Genomic DNA, 14,774 nt, shown 5'->3' on the forward strand with positions numbered 1-14,774 from the left:
CACACATACACTCACACACACAAACACTCATATACACACTCAATACACAAACACACACATACACACATGTACACACATACACACATGCACACACAAACACTCATATACACAAACACACATACTCACATGTACACGCTCATACACACTCACATATACACTCACACACACAATACACAAACACACACATGCACACATGTACACACTCATACACACATGCACACACACTCACACAAACACTCACACTCAGCAACTAGGGATTTCTGCAGACTGCCTTGCACCTGACACGAAAGTCCACAATTCCAAGTGCAAGAGAAGGAAGCACATATGGGATAACGCAACATCCCGGGCTTCTCCTAGGCTGGGTCAGTGCTTCGCAGATAATTACTCATTGCAAACACGCCCGTGAGCTACCCTACTAGGTCCTTTTATCAGTCATCTGTGTTTTAAAATGAAAGTGTTCCATTACTTCTTTGCTTTCACTTCTGGTCTCAAGCTTTGTTCATATTTGTCAGCCATTCTGGAATTGTTTAAATTAGTGCAGGTTTTTATGGAGTGTCAAATACACTCTGGGGAGAGGCTGGCCTCGTAGTTACCCAAAGTGTTCGGCCAGATCCTGGACATTTTTGAGAGAGGGAAACACCCCCGTTAATAAAAGGTTTTCGTTATTAAGAGCTTATCTGAGATTCCTCCTCTCGCCCCCTGATTTCCCCTCTCTGAGCTGCTCGGCCTGGGGGGAGGGGGATGCTTCTCCCGCTTTGGGACAGCGACAGTTTTCTTCCCGGATGGGAGCTTCTTGGAGAATTAGAGACATTCACTCAAAGCTCCAGGCGGAATGACTGGAATGACCCCCCGGAGCAGGTGGGGCACAGTCAGCTGATATTTCAAATGTGGCAGAGACATGTTGATCACTCCCTGTCTCCAGCGAACAATTCAGAAAGCTCATATTATCCCCCAGGCCACGGGGCAGGAGCTCTGAGCACACACGTGCGTATTAGGCGTACCTACCCCCGGAAGAAGGCTGGGGTATCCGATTGTCCTCCACTTAGATAAGTGGTCTCCATTGCAGGTGCAAGGCACGAGGGCAGGAAGTGCGCCCCTGGCTCGCCTTGGGGGAACTGCAACAGCATCAAGGTCAAGCCGTGCAACCTCCTCCACACGTCTGTCTGTGCGATGGCTCAGCCTGAGTCTCAGGATGAGCACAACGCGGGCGCAATCTCGCTCCTTCGGTCAGAAAATTGTCATCGCCAGCACCACAGCTTCAGCCCCTTCGATTTCCGTGCCTCGGACAGCAGCTCTGCCAGGTGCCTGCGGCCCGGTGTAGGGACCCTCCCCCAGCGGGAGGGGGCATCCACCTTCCCGTCCTCTGGAAAGGGGATTCGGAGATTCCTCCCAGTTCCTAGCGACACCCAGCGGGAGCTGGGCCCAGGGCCCCCGCAGCAGCCAGGCCAACAGCAGCCTCTGCTGACTTGCGCTCCAGGTCCCCTGCTTCCTCGGGCTGCTTTTCCCAGAGAGCACTTGTAGTCAGGCTGGGCTTGCAAAAGAAGTCCCACACAGACACCACCCGACAGCCTCGAGGTTGGGTCTGCGCCTAACCGAGGGGACCAGCTGGCTCCATCCGTTCTGCTCATTCTCCCCCCCCCCCCCCCCGACACAGGGGCATTCCCAGGTGCACCAGCAGGGAGGCGGGCTGGAAGCGGAACAGCCAGGAATTGAGTCAGTGCTGGTGATGCTGGCGTCGGGTGCAGTGGCTTAGCCTGCTGAGCCACCGTGCTAGCCCCTGGAGTGTCTCTGAGCCGAGCGTTCAGCGCCTGGGGCAGTGAGGCCTGCTAACGCCTGCAGGGGAGAGGCTGGCCAGGCACCTCCGCCACACGAGGCCCCTGCAGGATGCTGGGAGGGGACGGGGTGGGGGTGTGTGTATGTGAGTGTGTGAGAGTGTGTATGAGTGAGTGTGTGTGAGTGTGAGTGTATGTGAGAGTGTGTGTATGTGAGAGTGTGTGAGTGTGTGCATATGAGTATGTGTGTGAGTGTGTATGTGAGTGTGTGAGAGAGTGTGTGCATATGAGTATGTGTGTGAATGTGTGTGTGAGTGAGTGTGTATGTGAGTGTGTGAGAGTGAGTATATGAGTGTGTGTGAGTGTGTGAGTGTGTGCATATGAGTATGTGTGTGAGTGTGTGAGAGTGAGTGTATGTGAGAGTGTGTAGGAGTGTGTGAGTGTGAGTGTGAGTGTGTGTGTGTGTGTGTAAGTCCACCTGCAGGAAGGAGTTCAAAGACCAGAAGCCATCAGCCTGCTAGTCGGACCTTGGGAAACCCAGCTGGGAGCCAGGGGCAGGGAGCGCTCCAATCCCCCAGGAGAGGCGATCAAAAGTGCTGGACCCTGGCGAATGGCGTTTTCTGCCTTTCTTGACGAACTTGTCAGGCGCTTGTCCTGCCTGTGACCTTGTCGAGTTCCCTGCATTTTTTAAAAAGGATTTCCCTGAAATAAACAAGGTTATAGGTTTATTTTTAGGAGAGGTGTTAAGGAAGAGGCCTCGGGAAAGAAAAGACATTTAAAAGGCCAAAACAGAAGCAACTTGTTAGGACTCGAGGGGAGAGAGGGAATCGTAGTGGTGTCCTGGTCCCGTGTGCACGCGTGCTGGTGTGCGGGAGGTATGCACACATGGTGTACATGTGCTGAGTGGTGTGTGTGGATTGTATGCGTCTAGGAGTGTTGTGTGTGATGGGTGTGTGTGTGTGACTAGCATGTGTAGTGTGCATGTGCGGCATGTATGTAGTTGAGCAGTGTACACAGTCTGTGATGTGTGTGTGTGTGTGAGTGCTGTGTGGCATTTCTTTTTGATACTGTAAATATTTCAATAAATCTCTTAAGAGAGGACTTCTTAAAAATTATTTTGTTTTATTTGAAAGGGAGCAGTAGACAAATGGAGAGAGAGAGATCTTCCATCTGCTGGGTCACGCCTCAGATGCCTGCAACAGCCAGTCTGGATCAGGCCGGATTCGGGAGCCTGGAACTCGGTGCCTGTCTCCCAGGTGCGTGACAGCAGCTCGATCCCTGAGCCGACACCGCTGCCTCCCAGGATCTGTGTTAATAGGAAGCCGGGTCGAAGCCAGGACTTGCACCCGTCACTCTGGTGTGGATGCAGGTAACTCACGTGTGCTTAACCACTGTGCCAAATGCTGGTTTTGAATGGTGTATGTTGGGGGTGTGAACGGTATGAGTGGTGTGTGTGTTGGTGGGGGGAAGAATGTTGTGTGGTATGGGGTTACATGGTATGTGTGTGTGGTATCTATGTGTGTTGCGTGATGTATGTGGTGTTTGAGTGGGGTGTATAATGTGTCTGTGCACATGCAGCGTGTGTGATATGCACAGTGTGTGCGTGTGAATGGTGTGTGGTTATGCAGTAGGTATGTGTGTGTGAATCCCGTGGCATGTGTGTTATGTCTGTGAACGGTGTGTGATGTGTACAGTGTGTGCGTGTGGATGTGTGTAGTTGTGTGGTGTGTGTGCGAATCCCGTGGGATGTGTGTGTATGTCTGTGAATAGTGTGTGATGTGTTACGTACAGTGTGCGTGTGAATGGCCTGGTGTGTGTGGATGGTGTGGTATGTGGGTGTGTGTGTGAATCATATGGGATGTGAGTAGATTGTGTGGGATGTGTGAGTTATGCACAGTGTGTGTGTGAATGGTAAGGTGTGTATAGTGTGTGCGTGTGAAGTGTTATGTACAGTGTGTGTTTGAACGGTGTGGTGTGTGTGTGTGTATGAATGGTGTGTGATATATTATAACAGTGTGTGTGTGTGTGTATGAATGGTGTGTGATGTATTACAAACAGTGTGTGTGTGTGTGTATGAATGGTGTGTGATGTATTATAACAGTGTGTGTGTGTGCATGAATGGTGTGTGATGTATTATAAACAGTGTGTGTGTGTGTGTGCTGTGTGATTATGTGTGTGTTGAGGAAGGTAGGCAAGAGGCATCGGTGCGGTGCCCACGCGGGATGCTGGTGCCGCAGGCAGAGGCTCAGCCCACCACGGCGCAGCGCTGACCCCGTACCTGCTCTTGTTTGGCGAGTGCAGGGGTCCCACGTCGCGTTTCCAGGAGGAACTGGGGTGTAGACAGAGGCAGTCCCTCTTTTCAGTCCTCAGGCACCACCCTCGGGCAGGTGACTAAGCGCCCTGGGAAGCCGTGCGTATCTTCCACCCACAGCGGTGGTCCGGCCTGTTAGTCCTGGGCACCTGTGCTACACATCAGTTCCAGTGCAATCAGGGGCAGCGACGCGAAGGCCCGGTGGGGAGCCGCTGTGCTCCCGTCTGCCCCCCTCACAGGCAGCGCCGCAGGGGAGTGAGGGTGGCCGCTCCAGGCAGGCTATATTTAGGTGGTTTCCTCTCCCAGCTCATTCCCAGACCTGGGGAGGGCTACGGTGGCTTCCCACTGGTCATTTGCGTCCATCAGGGTCTTGTTTCCTTATAATCTGGGGCTCTTCCCGGTTCCCAGGCTCCGCTGTGTGGCCACACTTGGGCGCGCAGCCCCTCCCGGTCGGGATGGCCCCCGGGGCCTGGGCAGCCTGGCCCGGGAGGCCGATGAGGGCTGGTGTCGCAGCCGTGCGGTCCAGCCCGGCTGCGAGTCCCCAGCATGCCACCCAGGCGCTGGCTCCCACAGCCCCCGAGGTTCCCCAAAGTCTGGGGTGCTCTCTCTTCCAGCTCCCAATCTCCTGCCTGGTGGTGAGGACTGGGGTGGGGGTGGCTGGGGAGACAGACAGACAGGAGCAATGGAGAGTCCCTGGGGAGGCTGGGTCACATCCTGGGCCTGCACTGGGTAGCTGCTGACTCACTCCCCCAACCAAGAGACTCACTCTGCTACACAGCCCTGGCCAGAGGGTGTCATTGTCACGTAAGTCAAGACAGCTCACACCCCTCCGGATGGCAAAACAGAAAATCGCGAATGTTGGGGAGGATGTGGGGAGCAGATGCCGGGAAGGTCAAGGGCCCCCCGGTGGGGGACGGCGCAGCGTTTCCTTGGAGGAACTGGGCACGGAATCACCAGGTCCAGCAGGCCACGTGGGCTATAGCCCTCCAAAACCGGAAGCAGGAACTCAAATAGACGTTCTCCCACCTATGTTCATAGGAGCTCCAATCACAACGGCTGGGAGGAAGAGGGCCCCTAGTGCCCATCAGCTGGGGAACAGGTAAACAGAACGTGGCCCACTGATTCAGCCTTGCACAGGAAGGAGGGTCTGACCCACGCTGCAACACGAGTGAGACCCAGGGACACGGTGCTCAGAGCGATAAGCCTCAAAGGGACAGACACCATCTGATTTGTTTCTTAAGAGGCACCTGGAGGAGTCATGTTCACGGACGGGGGCGGCCAGGGGCCATGGAGGGGGGCGTGAGGAGTTCTGAGTTCCCCGAGTGCCAGTTCTCCGAGGCGGTGGCGGTGCCGCACGGGGTGTGAACGGACTCCCAGGCACGGGCCCAAAGGCTTGTACACAGGCAGCGTGGCCCAGGGGTGCTGGGTGCATTTATTTCAGCAGCAAAGAGAAGGCACTTGAAGACCAGTGACTAGGAGCCCACCAGGCGGAAGAGACCACCTCCGTCTGCACATGGGTGGGTCCTGCTCTTGGGAACTCACACTTCGCCAGGCCGCGGGGGTGTGCAGTGCCGGGGGCCAGCCTTTCTCTCCACGTGGCGGGGTCCTCTGGCCCGCGGTCACCCGTTTCTACAACGGGACGAGCACCCCACTGCTACAGTGCGCTCGGTGGGACTTTGCACATTCCTTGTTCTGCGTGTTGCGACTTGGCTTTTCTGAACTGTGCTACTTAAAAAAAGATTTTTTTTTTGAGAGACGAAGACAAAGAGAGAATTCTCATTTGCTGGTTCCCTGCCCACATCGGCTGAGTGCCAAAAGTCGGAGCTGGGAACTCATTCCAGGGCTCCCGTGTGGGTGGCAGGAAGTGGCTGAGCCGTCACCGTGGCCTCCCAGGGCACCCACTGGCAGGAAGCTGGACTTGGGACCCAGAGGTGGGACTTGAGCCCAGGCACTTAGGGACGTGGACATCTTAACTGGTACCTCAGCCACGGGGCCAAAAGCCCAGAACTGAGCTGTTTATAACCTCATTAGGAAACACCCCTGTCTGGGCCATCATGGTGCGCAGTGGGTTAAGCCAACAGAGGCGATGCTGGCATCCTATATAAAAGTGCTGGTTCGAGTCCCTGCTAGTCCACGTCTGATCCAGCTCCCTGCTAATGTGTCTGGGAAAGCAGCAGAAGTGGTCCAAGTACCTGGGAGAGCAGCATGGAGCCCCTGGCCCTGGTGTTGGACTGATCTAGCGACGGTCATTCGGACAGTGAGCCAGTGGGTGGAAGATTATCTTTCTCCCTTCTCTCCGTAGCTTTGCCTTCTACATAACAAGTCAATCAATGAACATTTAATTTAAAAACAACACTTTCTTCAGACAGACGCTTGTATTTATCAGGCACTTAAGCTTTACGAAGCAAAACGCACCACAAAGTCACATGCCGGCTTCCTCGAAGTCTCTATCCGGCTCTTTGGGGGTAGATCTGCTCTCCAAGGCTCTGGACACCTCTAGAGCATTTTACTAAAGGACACGATTACAAATCTCTATTTACTGAAGGTAATTTTCATGAACCAGTTTCCTTGAAAGAAGCTCAAAGTAGCTTTATTAAAAAAAAAAAAAAACGCACTATTCCTCCTTCCCACGGGCGAGCGTGTGGGAGTGGGGAACACCAGGATTCTTCCATTCACGAAGAACTAGCAAGAGCAAAGGTTTTAAGACGATACGCTCGGGAGTGGAAAATACCAGAAGGAATTCGCCTCCCCGGGCCTCGCGCTCCAGCCGCTTCCACGGTGCCTGTGACTTTCTCTCAGCTCAGCGAGGCTCCTGGACTTAAGTGAGTGCTTGACGTTTTCAGGAATGTCCTGGGGAACGCAGACTTCCTCCAGGACGGATCGTAGGCTCGGCGCCCGCTGCCAGGCCCTCACCCAGTCTGTGGACGAGCTTCTGGCTCCCACAGAACCTAAATTCTGAATTTATGTATCAAAAGTAAGCAGTCGGAATAATCAAACATAAACACGCTTGCTCACGGAATATGTCATCTTAACTTAAGGCAATCGAAGCACAGATCCCCTTCTTTTTGGGGAATTTCACAAGTATTTCATCAGCCACTGCCCATGGTGATGATTTAAATATTTTCTGTGTGAATAGCAACATTGTAAAATATTCTAAAAGGTCCAGGTTTCTTTTGCAAGCTCTGAGCTATCTGGAAATTCAGCTTGCTATTTAGGGGCCAAAAAAAATTCATACTTTAAAGATACGATCTAGATTTTTCTGCTATGCTTTTTTCCTGGGGTTGGTGCTTCCTGGGGAATTCTGCCTGGTGCCCTGTTCTGGTTTCTATGGGATCAGTGGTGTAGAAACGGACCCTTGCAGCCACCCCATGGAGTCCTGCAGCCTGGGTCCAACTCGAGTCGGCCACCAGAGGGCACTGTTGTCCTTTGCTAGCGGCAGCCAGGCGTTCCCCACCCTGCTGCCGCCAGCTTCGAGCCCACTGCATTATTATTTTTTGATTTATAAAGCGCCATGCCTCAGCAGCCTCCCCACCCCCCCGCCGCTCCAGAGACAGCTCCCAGGAGCACGCAGAGAGAAGAGAGCGAAGTCCAGGGAGCACTAGGTGGGCTGGTGAAAAGCACACAGGTGGAGGGCGGGCGGGGAGGCACCAGAGCGGCAGCCCGGGTGCCTGCGGCCAGAGGGCACAGGGCCTTGTCCAGCGGGGCTCGTGCATGAACGTGTTCCCATAGAGACAGAGAAAGACCGTCCCTGGACACTAGCAATCAAGATATTCCCTTCCAGCTCAGACCTTCCCGGCCAGAACCAGCCCTTGTTGCTGTCCGTCCAGCGCTGTGGCTGGCTCCGCCTGCGGGCACAGGACACGCTCCCCACAGCGTAGGCAACCGATGCAAAGGAACCCACTGATCCCCCTCTGGGGAGGCCGGGGAGGGGGCTGAGTCCCGACAGCAGCCAGGGGTCAGCAGCAGAACCCTTGGCAGGAAGGCGGCTGCGGGGGCCTTGGAAAGGGACAAGTCACTAATGGCGCCAATCAGAGTCGAGCAGGTTGATGGGATAATCATGAAAATAAAACGCCGGAGCAAAATGACACAGCTCTTGGCGTCAGACGGAAAACCCAACACATCGAGAGCTGGCAGGTTCCTGCGACACAAGCAGGACAGGCAGGGCCACCCTGGAGCCGCTGGGCCCACCGGCCACTGCCTGTCCACGAGCTGAACTTGGTCCCAAGGCCTCCTGGCTCCACAAAACACTGCCCTCTGGCCCCTTTTATTCTAAGCGTTTCTCCCAGCGCCCCAGCGAGGTAGGTGTTCCTACATCGTTTGACACATGCAGGACCGGAGGACAGATGTGCTGGTGTCGTGGCCAAGTGAAATAAAGGCTGTCAGACCCCAGGTTCTCCTCCCCAGCCTGGCCTGGGGAAGCCCTAGCCCAGGAGGCCTGGGGCGGCTTCTCAGAGCTCAGGACCCCGAGCCTGTTGAGTAAGCCTTGCCACGGTCAGACCCCGGGTCAGCCAGGGGCCAAACCCCGGGCACAAGCAACACTTCCCTCCTGGAGGTGGCTGCAGCCCAGCATGGCCCCAGGGCGCCTTATTGTTTTATTCTTTATTTACTTAAACAGGCCAGCATTTTGCTGTTTTGCTTGAGATTAAAACCTCCCTCTCTCCCTCCCTCCCTCTCTCCCTCTCTCTCTCTGTCTCTCCTTCTCTCTCTCTCTCTCTCCCTCCCTCTCTCTTCTCTCTCTCCCTCCCTCCCTCTCTCCCTGTCTCTTCCTTCTCTCTCTCTCTCTCCCTCCCTCCCTCTCTCTCTCTCCCTGTCCCTCTCCTTCCCTCTCTCCTTCCCTCCCTCCCTCCCCCTCTCTCCCTCCCTCTCTCTCTCCCTGTCTCTCCTTCTCTCCCTCTCTCTGGGAGAAGTCCCCCAAGAACACTCGTTGTCCCAGCGATGGCAGAGCTCAGAAGCCGAGAGCAAGGACAGAAGCTCCAGGCCTGGAGAGGAGGAGGTGGCGGCTCGGCGGGTCCTGGGGGGATTTGCTCGTGACCCTGACGTGTGCACCGCCCCGTGGGAAGCCTGGCTGAGGGGTGCCCGAGCCCTGTCTCCAGCTAGCCCGGGAAAAGACGGACAGCAAAGAGCGGCAGATGCAGAGAGGCGGGGAAACGGAGCAGGCGCAGCCCGCAGGCCGGCCGTGGCGCGTCCCGTGGGCGCTGGGCCGCCGTTTCCCGGTGGGCCCGGGTTTCGGTTGTGTCATCCGCCAACAATGGGGCGCTGGCGGGGGCGCCGTGGCCTATTTCTGTCTCCTGCATTCATGGCCTCCGTCCCAGGGACGATGGAGCCCGGGCTGAGTCACGGCCACCGCCTGGGGCCTCGGTGGGCGGGGTCTGCGCAGGTGCACGTGGCTTCTCCAACGGCTGAGTGCCCAAACCTTGATGGGCGGGTCCCGACATCACCCTCCGGCGCCAGCAGGCGCCCGGGCTCCACTGCTGCCAGCGCCGCCCGCCCGTGTCTCGGAGACGTTGGAGGGTGGGGAGACCTGTTCTTTGCCTCCAGCTTTCCCGGGTGCTTGGTGATGTTGCCTCCTAGAAAGTCAACACCTGCCCTGGAAAATGCCTCTGACGAGTTGTTTTTTCATTATTATTTTTGAACATCTTCCACGTGTCCTGAGCCCTGGTGGAGACGTGTGGGGCACATCCCAGCTCCCCACTGAAAGCGCCTGCTCATTCTAGCAGGTGGGTACGATTCCTCCCATTCTGCAGGTGCAGAGACAGGCCGTCAGGTCACGTGGCTGCTCCAGGCCACAACTGCTGCTGGCGGAGCCTGGATTGGAACTTAGAGCTCTGACTCAGAACCTTGGGCACTTCCTTCCTTGCATTTTTCTTTCCTTTAGTGCATGTGTCTTGCGTCTGTGAAAGCCAGCGTGAAAAGTCTCCCCCGAGGCCATCACCCAGAGCCAGCCAGGAGCACTGCGATGCAACCCTCCAGGACATCGCCTGCAGGGACTTCGAGCCGAGCTTCTGCTGCCCAGGTTGTGGCTATCTGAGATCAGCCAGGGCACACTGCTTGGAGTGGATGCAGGTGGTGGCTTGGTATTTGGGCTCACCAGGGACTGCCGAACTGGGAGACGCCCAGGACTTCGGCCTCGCCCCTCTCTCACCCTTCACTGTGGTCAGTTCGTCCTTGGTCCTCAGGAAGGACCTTATCAGCTCTGCCAATCATGACCTCTGAACTTGGATGTGCCCATAAAGGGGGTATGACACCTCCTGCCTCCAGGGGGCAGGCTTCCACGCAGGGTTGCACTTGCAGGCACTGAGTGTGCTGGCACGGCCCCGCCCCTTCTTTTGGAAGCTTGTGTAAATAGACAAGTGTGCGCTGAGCTGACCGCCATGTCCAGCGCCTGGACCCCACTCGCCCCCAGCACAGCCCGGCAGTGTGGCATTGAGCCCAGAGTGTCTGGACGACAATGTGCTGAGTCCGAGGAGAGAGGCGAAGCACCTGGCCAGGGCAGGATGTCTGAATTCCTGGTGGAGGAGACGCCCGTGGGCGCCATGCCTGTGTGCGGATGGGCGGAAGGGAGACCTCATGACGAACGGGGGTTTGATGGTAGGCTCTGTAAACGCAGAGGGCGTAACTGGGCAGGCGCTCAGGGGGCCTGTGTCAAGGAAGAGCAAGTCACAGGGCAGACAGACCAACCCCAAGGGCCCTGGGCACCGCTCCAGGCTACGCGCCTGCAGGGATCCGGGCTGCTGCCCCGGCGTCTGTAGCCACGCCGTCTGCCGTCCACGGCTTCCCAGGTGACCAGAGCAAGCAGAGGGGTCCAAGGCCAGGTGCAAGCTTGGGGGCTTGGGGTGTTGAAGCCCCAGGCCATGTCCCACCCCAAGAAGGACCAGAATGAGCTAGGCACTGCTGTGCAAATCAGACTCGACACCATACTTTTTTTTTTTTTTTTAAAAGAGTCATTTTGTGTATTTGAAAGGCAGAGTTCCAGAGAGGGAGAGACAGAGGGAGAGAGAGAAAATCTTCTATCCATTGGTTCAATTTCCAAATGGCCACAACAGCCAGAGCTGGGCTGGTCTCAAGCCAAGAGCCAGGAGCTTCTTCCAGGTCTCCCGCTTGGGTGCAGGGGTCCAAGCACTTGGGCCACCTCCTGCTTTTCCAGGCCATAGCAGGGAGCTGGATCTGAAGAAGAGCAGCCAGGACTTGAACTGCTGTCCGTATGGGATGCCAGTGCCGCAGGTGGCAGTGTAACCAGCTATGCCGCAGCGCCAGCCCCCCAGTGCCGCACTTTAAATGTCTACATTCTCTCTCAAATCCCAACAGAGCTCTGGGTAAGATCTCCCGAGTTCTGGCAGCAGAACTGAAGGCTGCCATGGCAAGGACTTGCCCCAGGGTGCAGGGCCCGCCTGAATCCAGGATGACCCATTGGCAGGCAGCACGCTCACGCGGTGCGTACGGGTGGATGGACGTTTGCAGGGGTGAGCCCGACTCAGCCCACCACCGCCACGGGCCAGGAAGAACGAGTGTTCAGTGTCGTCACACAGACACACCCCAGCTGGTTCCCGTCGGAGCAACGCTGCAGCTGGCTGGGGCCCCTTCTCTGTCTCATCTCCCCGTTAGGAGGAGGAGGGCGTTGGCTCTGACTAATGTGAGCGACTCCGCGGCCCAAGTGTCACACTTACGTTACTGAAGCCCGGGCATGTCTCGGATTTTTAGACTGTACGTAATCGGGGGCAGGCACTTGGCCAGGCTGTTGAGCCAGCACTTGGAATGTCCACATGCCATATAAGATTGCCGGGGTTCGAGTCTGAGCTGTGTGCTCCATTGCCATTTTCTGCTAATGTGGCCCTGGGAGGCAGCAGGTGATGGATCAAGGACTTAGTTCCCTACCACGCACGTGGGAGACCTGGATTTTGTGCCCAGCTCTGGTTCCAGCCCAGCCCAGCCCAGCCCAGCCGATGTGGGCTTCTGGGGAGTGAGCTAGTGGAGAGGAGTGCTGTCAGTCTCCCTGTCTCTCAAATAAATACAATTTTAAGAAATTTATTTGATTGGCATCCTGTTGAATATATTGCTCAGGACTACTTTGTATATTCAACATTTTACTTTCTTTTTTTTTTTTCAAAAAAAAGATTTATTTATTTATTTATTTATTTGAAAGGCAGCGTTACAGAGATGCAGAGACAGAGGGAGAGGTCTTTCATCAGCTGGTTCACTCCCCGGATGGCTGCATTGGCTGGAGCTGAGCCGATCCTAAGCCAGGAGCCAGGAGTCAGGAGCCAGGAGCTCCTTCCGGGTCTCCCACGTGGGTGCAGGGGTCCAGGGACTTGGCCATCTTCTACTGCTTTCCCAGGCCATAGCAGGGAGCTGGATGGGAAGTGGAGCAGCTGGGACTCGAACCACTGCCCATATGGGATGCTGGCGCCGCAGGCTGGGCCTTTACCCACTACACCACAGTGCCAGCCCCCAACATTTTACTTTCAAGAGCTGTTCAATGGAAAAGCACAAGTACTTTAATCATTTCAATGGATATTTTGGATTCCAAATAGGAATATTGCATTTTATTTATGGACTTTGTTAGTATAGAAAATTTAAATTGTCTTCATATTTGTTTTCTTAAAAACTGTAACAGGATTCTGTAGAGAGAGAGAGAGAGAGCGCGCGCGCTTGAGGACTAGGTTCACAGAGGACTGTGGGAGCCAGCAAGTCCAGAGTTTGCAGGGTGGGCCAGCAGACTGGATCCCCCAAAATAGCTTGAGCCTGAAGCCATCTGTTAGCCGGACCCCTCTGCCTCAGGGACCGCAGCCGCCCCCCCAGGATCCCCTCCCCCCAGCACCCCTCCCCTCCCCTCCCCTCCAGCACCCCCTCCACCTCCGCGCCCTCCCTTCCCCTCCCCTCCCAGCACCCCCTCCCAGCACCCCTCCACCTCCGCGCCCTCCCCTCCCCTACCCCCAGCATCATCTCCACCTCCGTGCCCTCCCCTCCCCTCCAGCACCCCCTCCGCCTCGGGGCTTCACCTGTGCACCAGGTAGCTGAGGCCCACCTCCTCCCGGAGTTTCAGTTTCGGCGAAGGCAGTGCGCACAGACGCTACCCCCATCCCTGCGCAGTATCTGGAAGAGTGATGGCTCCCTGGGGACCGGCCGGCCACCCCCAGCCTTCGGCCATCACGACTTGTCCAGGCCTCCTCCGCGGGAGTGATGTCACACCCGAGGTCACGGCGTGGGGGTCACGGCGGGAGCGCAGTGGGCCTGGCGGCCTTTGCGTTTGTCAGACTGTAGACGTGGAGCGTGGGGGAGACCCTCGAACCGCGCTGGAGAGGGGGCCGACGGGCGGTGCTGCGGGCCCTGCCGGGCAGGGAGGGCCCGGAGGGCCCGGGCTGGAGGGGGTCGCGGGTTCTGCCCTCATGCAGAGTCGGGGAGCGGGCGCTCCCCCAGTTCCCAGGCCAGCTGGACCCCGCGGCTTAGGGTCACTTCCCCGTCCCTCTCCGTGCCCTGTCCGCCCGGTCCAGGCTCGCTCCACCGCAGCTGTCAAATCCTGCCGGGCCGGCGGGGCGCTGTCCTGTGGGTCCCGACGCCACCCACTTGATGGGTGTCCCGGCACCCTCTCCCCTAGGCTGACAGTTAAATGTCTCCGGGCTCTGTCGGGGGCCTTTGGGGTGCCAGGTCGCCCCCACTGAGAACCACTGAGGTAATTAAAACACCAAAAATGCCAGTAGGTGCACCTGTCCGTCAGCGAAGAGTGAAAGGGGAGGTGTTGGGGGTCCCAGAGAGCCACCTGCCCCTGGCCCTCCCCGCGCCGCTCACTTTCTGGTTGCTCCAAGTAGGGTTGTTTTTTCATCAAAGGTCTGGGAAAAGTTCACGGGTATGTGTTTTATCAAAACACTGTGGGGCCAGAGCCCTGGCATAATGGGTTAAGCCACTGCTGGTGATGCTGGCATCCCATATGGGTGCTGGTTCGAGTCCCAGCTGCTCCTCTTGTGATCCAGCTCTCTGCTGTGCCCTGCGAAAGCTGTGCAAGATGGCCCAAGTCCTTGGGCCCCTGCACCTGCGTGGGAGACCTGGAAGAAGCTCCTAGCTCCTGGCTTTGGCCTGGCCCAGCCCTGGCCACTGTGGCCATCTAGGGAATGAACCAGCAGATGAAGATCTCTCTTTCTCTCTCAATCTTTCCTTCTTTGTAACTTTGCCTTTCAAATAAAATAAATAAATCTTTAAAACAATTTTGCACTAAAATAAACTTCTCTTCTAATTTCAGTTTTTCCATGAAGTTTTTTTTAGTAATAATTTCATAAATGATATATCAAGACAGCGTTAGAGAAAATATAGAATCTGTCATTTATTTCTATGGCAGAAAAGGATGATAACCAAAAAGGGAGTTTTGCTTAAGTTTTCTGTCTCCTTAATCGAATTTTCTTTCTCTGCATGCATGGGGTGGGGGGTCTTGGATGCCAGATGCCTCTTGTCTTTGGTGCTGCAGGAAGCTGGAGGTAACCGAGATGCACAGGGGTGAGCATCTTCCTGACGCGGTCACCTCGTCCAGGGACAAGAGCTGAGGGAAGCAAGCACGCCTTCCAGGACACGGGGAAGATGCAGACCCCCAGGGCCTCCGGTTCAGCACGGTTCCAACAAGGGTGGCTATTGGCTTTTCCTGCCGGCAGTCAGGAAGCCGTGGACACCAGGGAGCTGTGCTACGGCACTTCCAGGAGTTCGCGTCC

At 56.2% G+C, this 14,774-nt stretch overlaps 1 long non-coding RNA gene across 1 annotated transcript; it reads left to right on the forward strand.

Annotated features, from left to right (window-relative positions):
- Window positions 1–1,066: 1,066 nt before the first annotated feature.
- LOC149126859 (uncharacterized) lies at window positions 1,067–6,693 on the forward strand. Its single transcript, XR_016234380.1, has 3 exons — window positions 1,067–1,301; window positions 2,906–3,141; window positions 5,122–6,693. It is a non-coding gene; the product is annotated as an uncharacterized LOC149126859 (long non-coding RNA).
- The last annotated feature ends 8,081 nt before the right edge of the window (window positions 6,694–14,774 follow it).

The sequence above is a fragment of the Oryctolagus cuniculus genome, chromosome 5, assembly GCF_051225735.1.
Source record: "Oryctolagus cuniculus isolate XC-2025 breed Fujian yellow rabbit chromosome 5, ASM5122573v1, whole genome shotgun sequence".
Taxonomy (NCBI): domain Eukaryota; kingdom Metazoa; phylum Chordata; class Mammalia; order Lagomorpha; family Leporidae; genus Oryctolagus; species Oryctolagus cuniculus.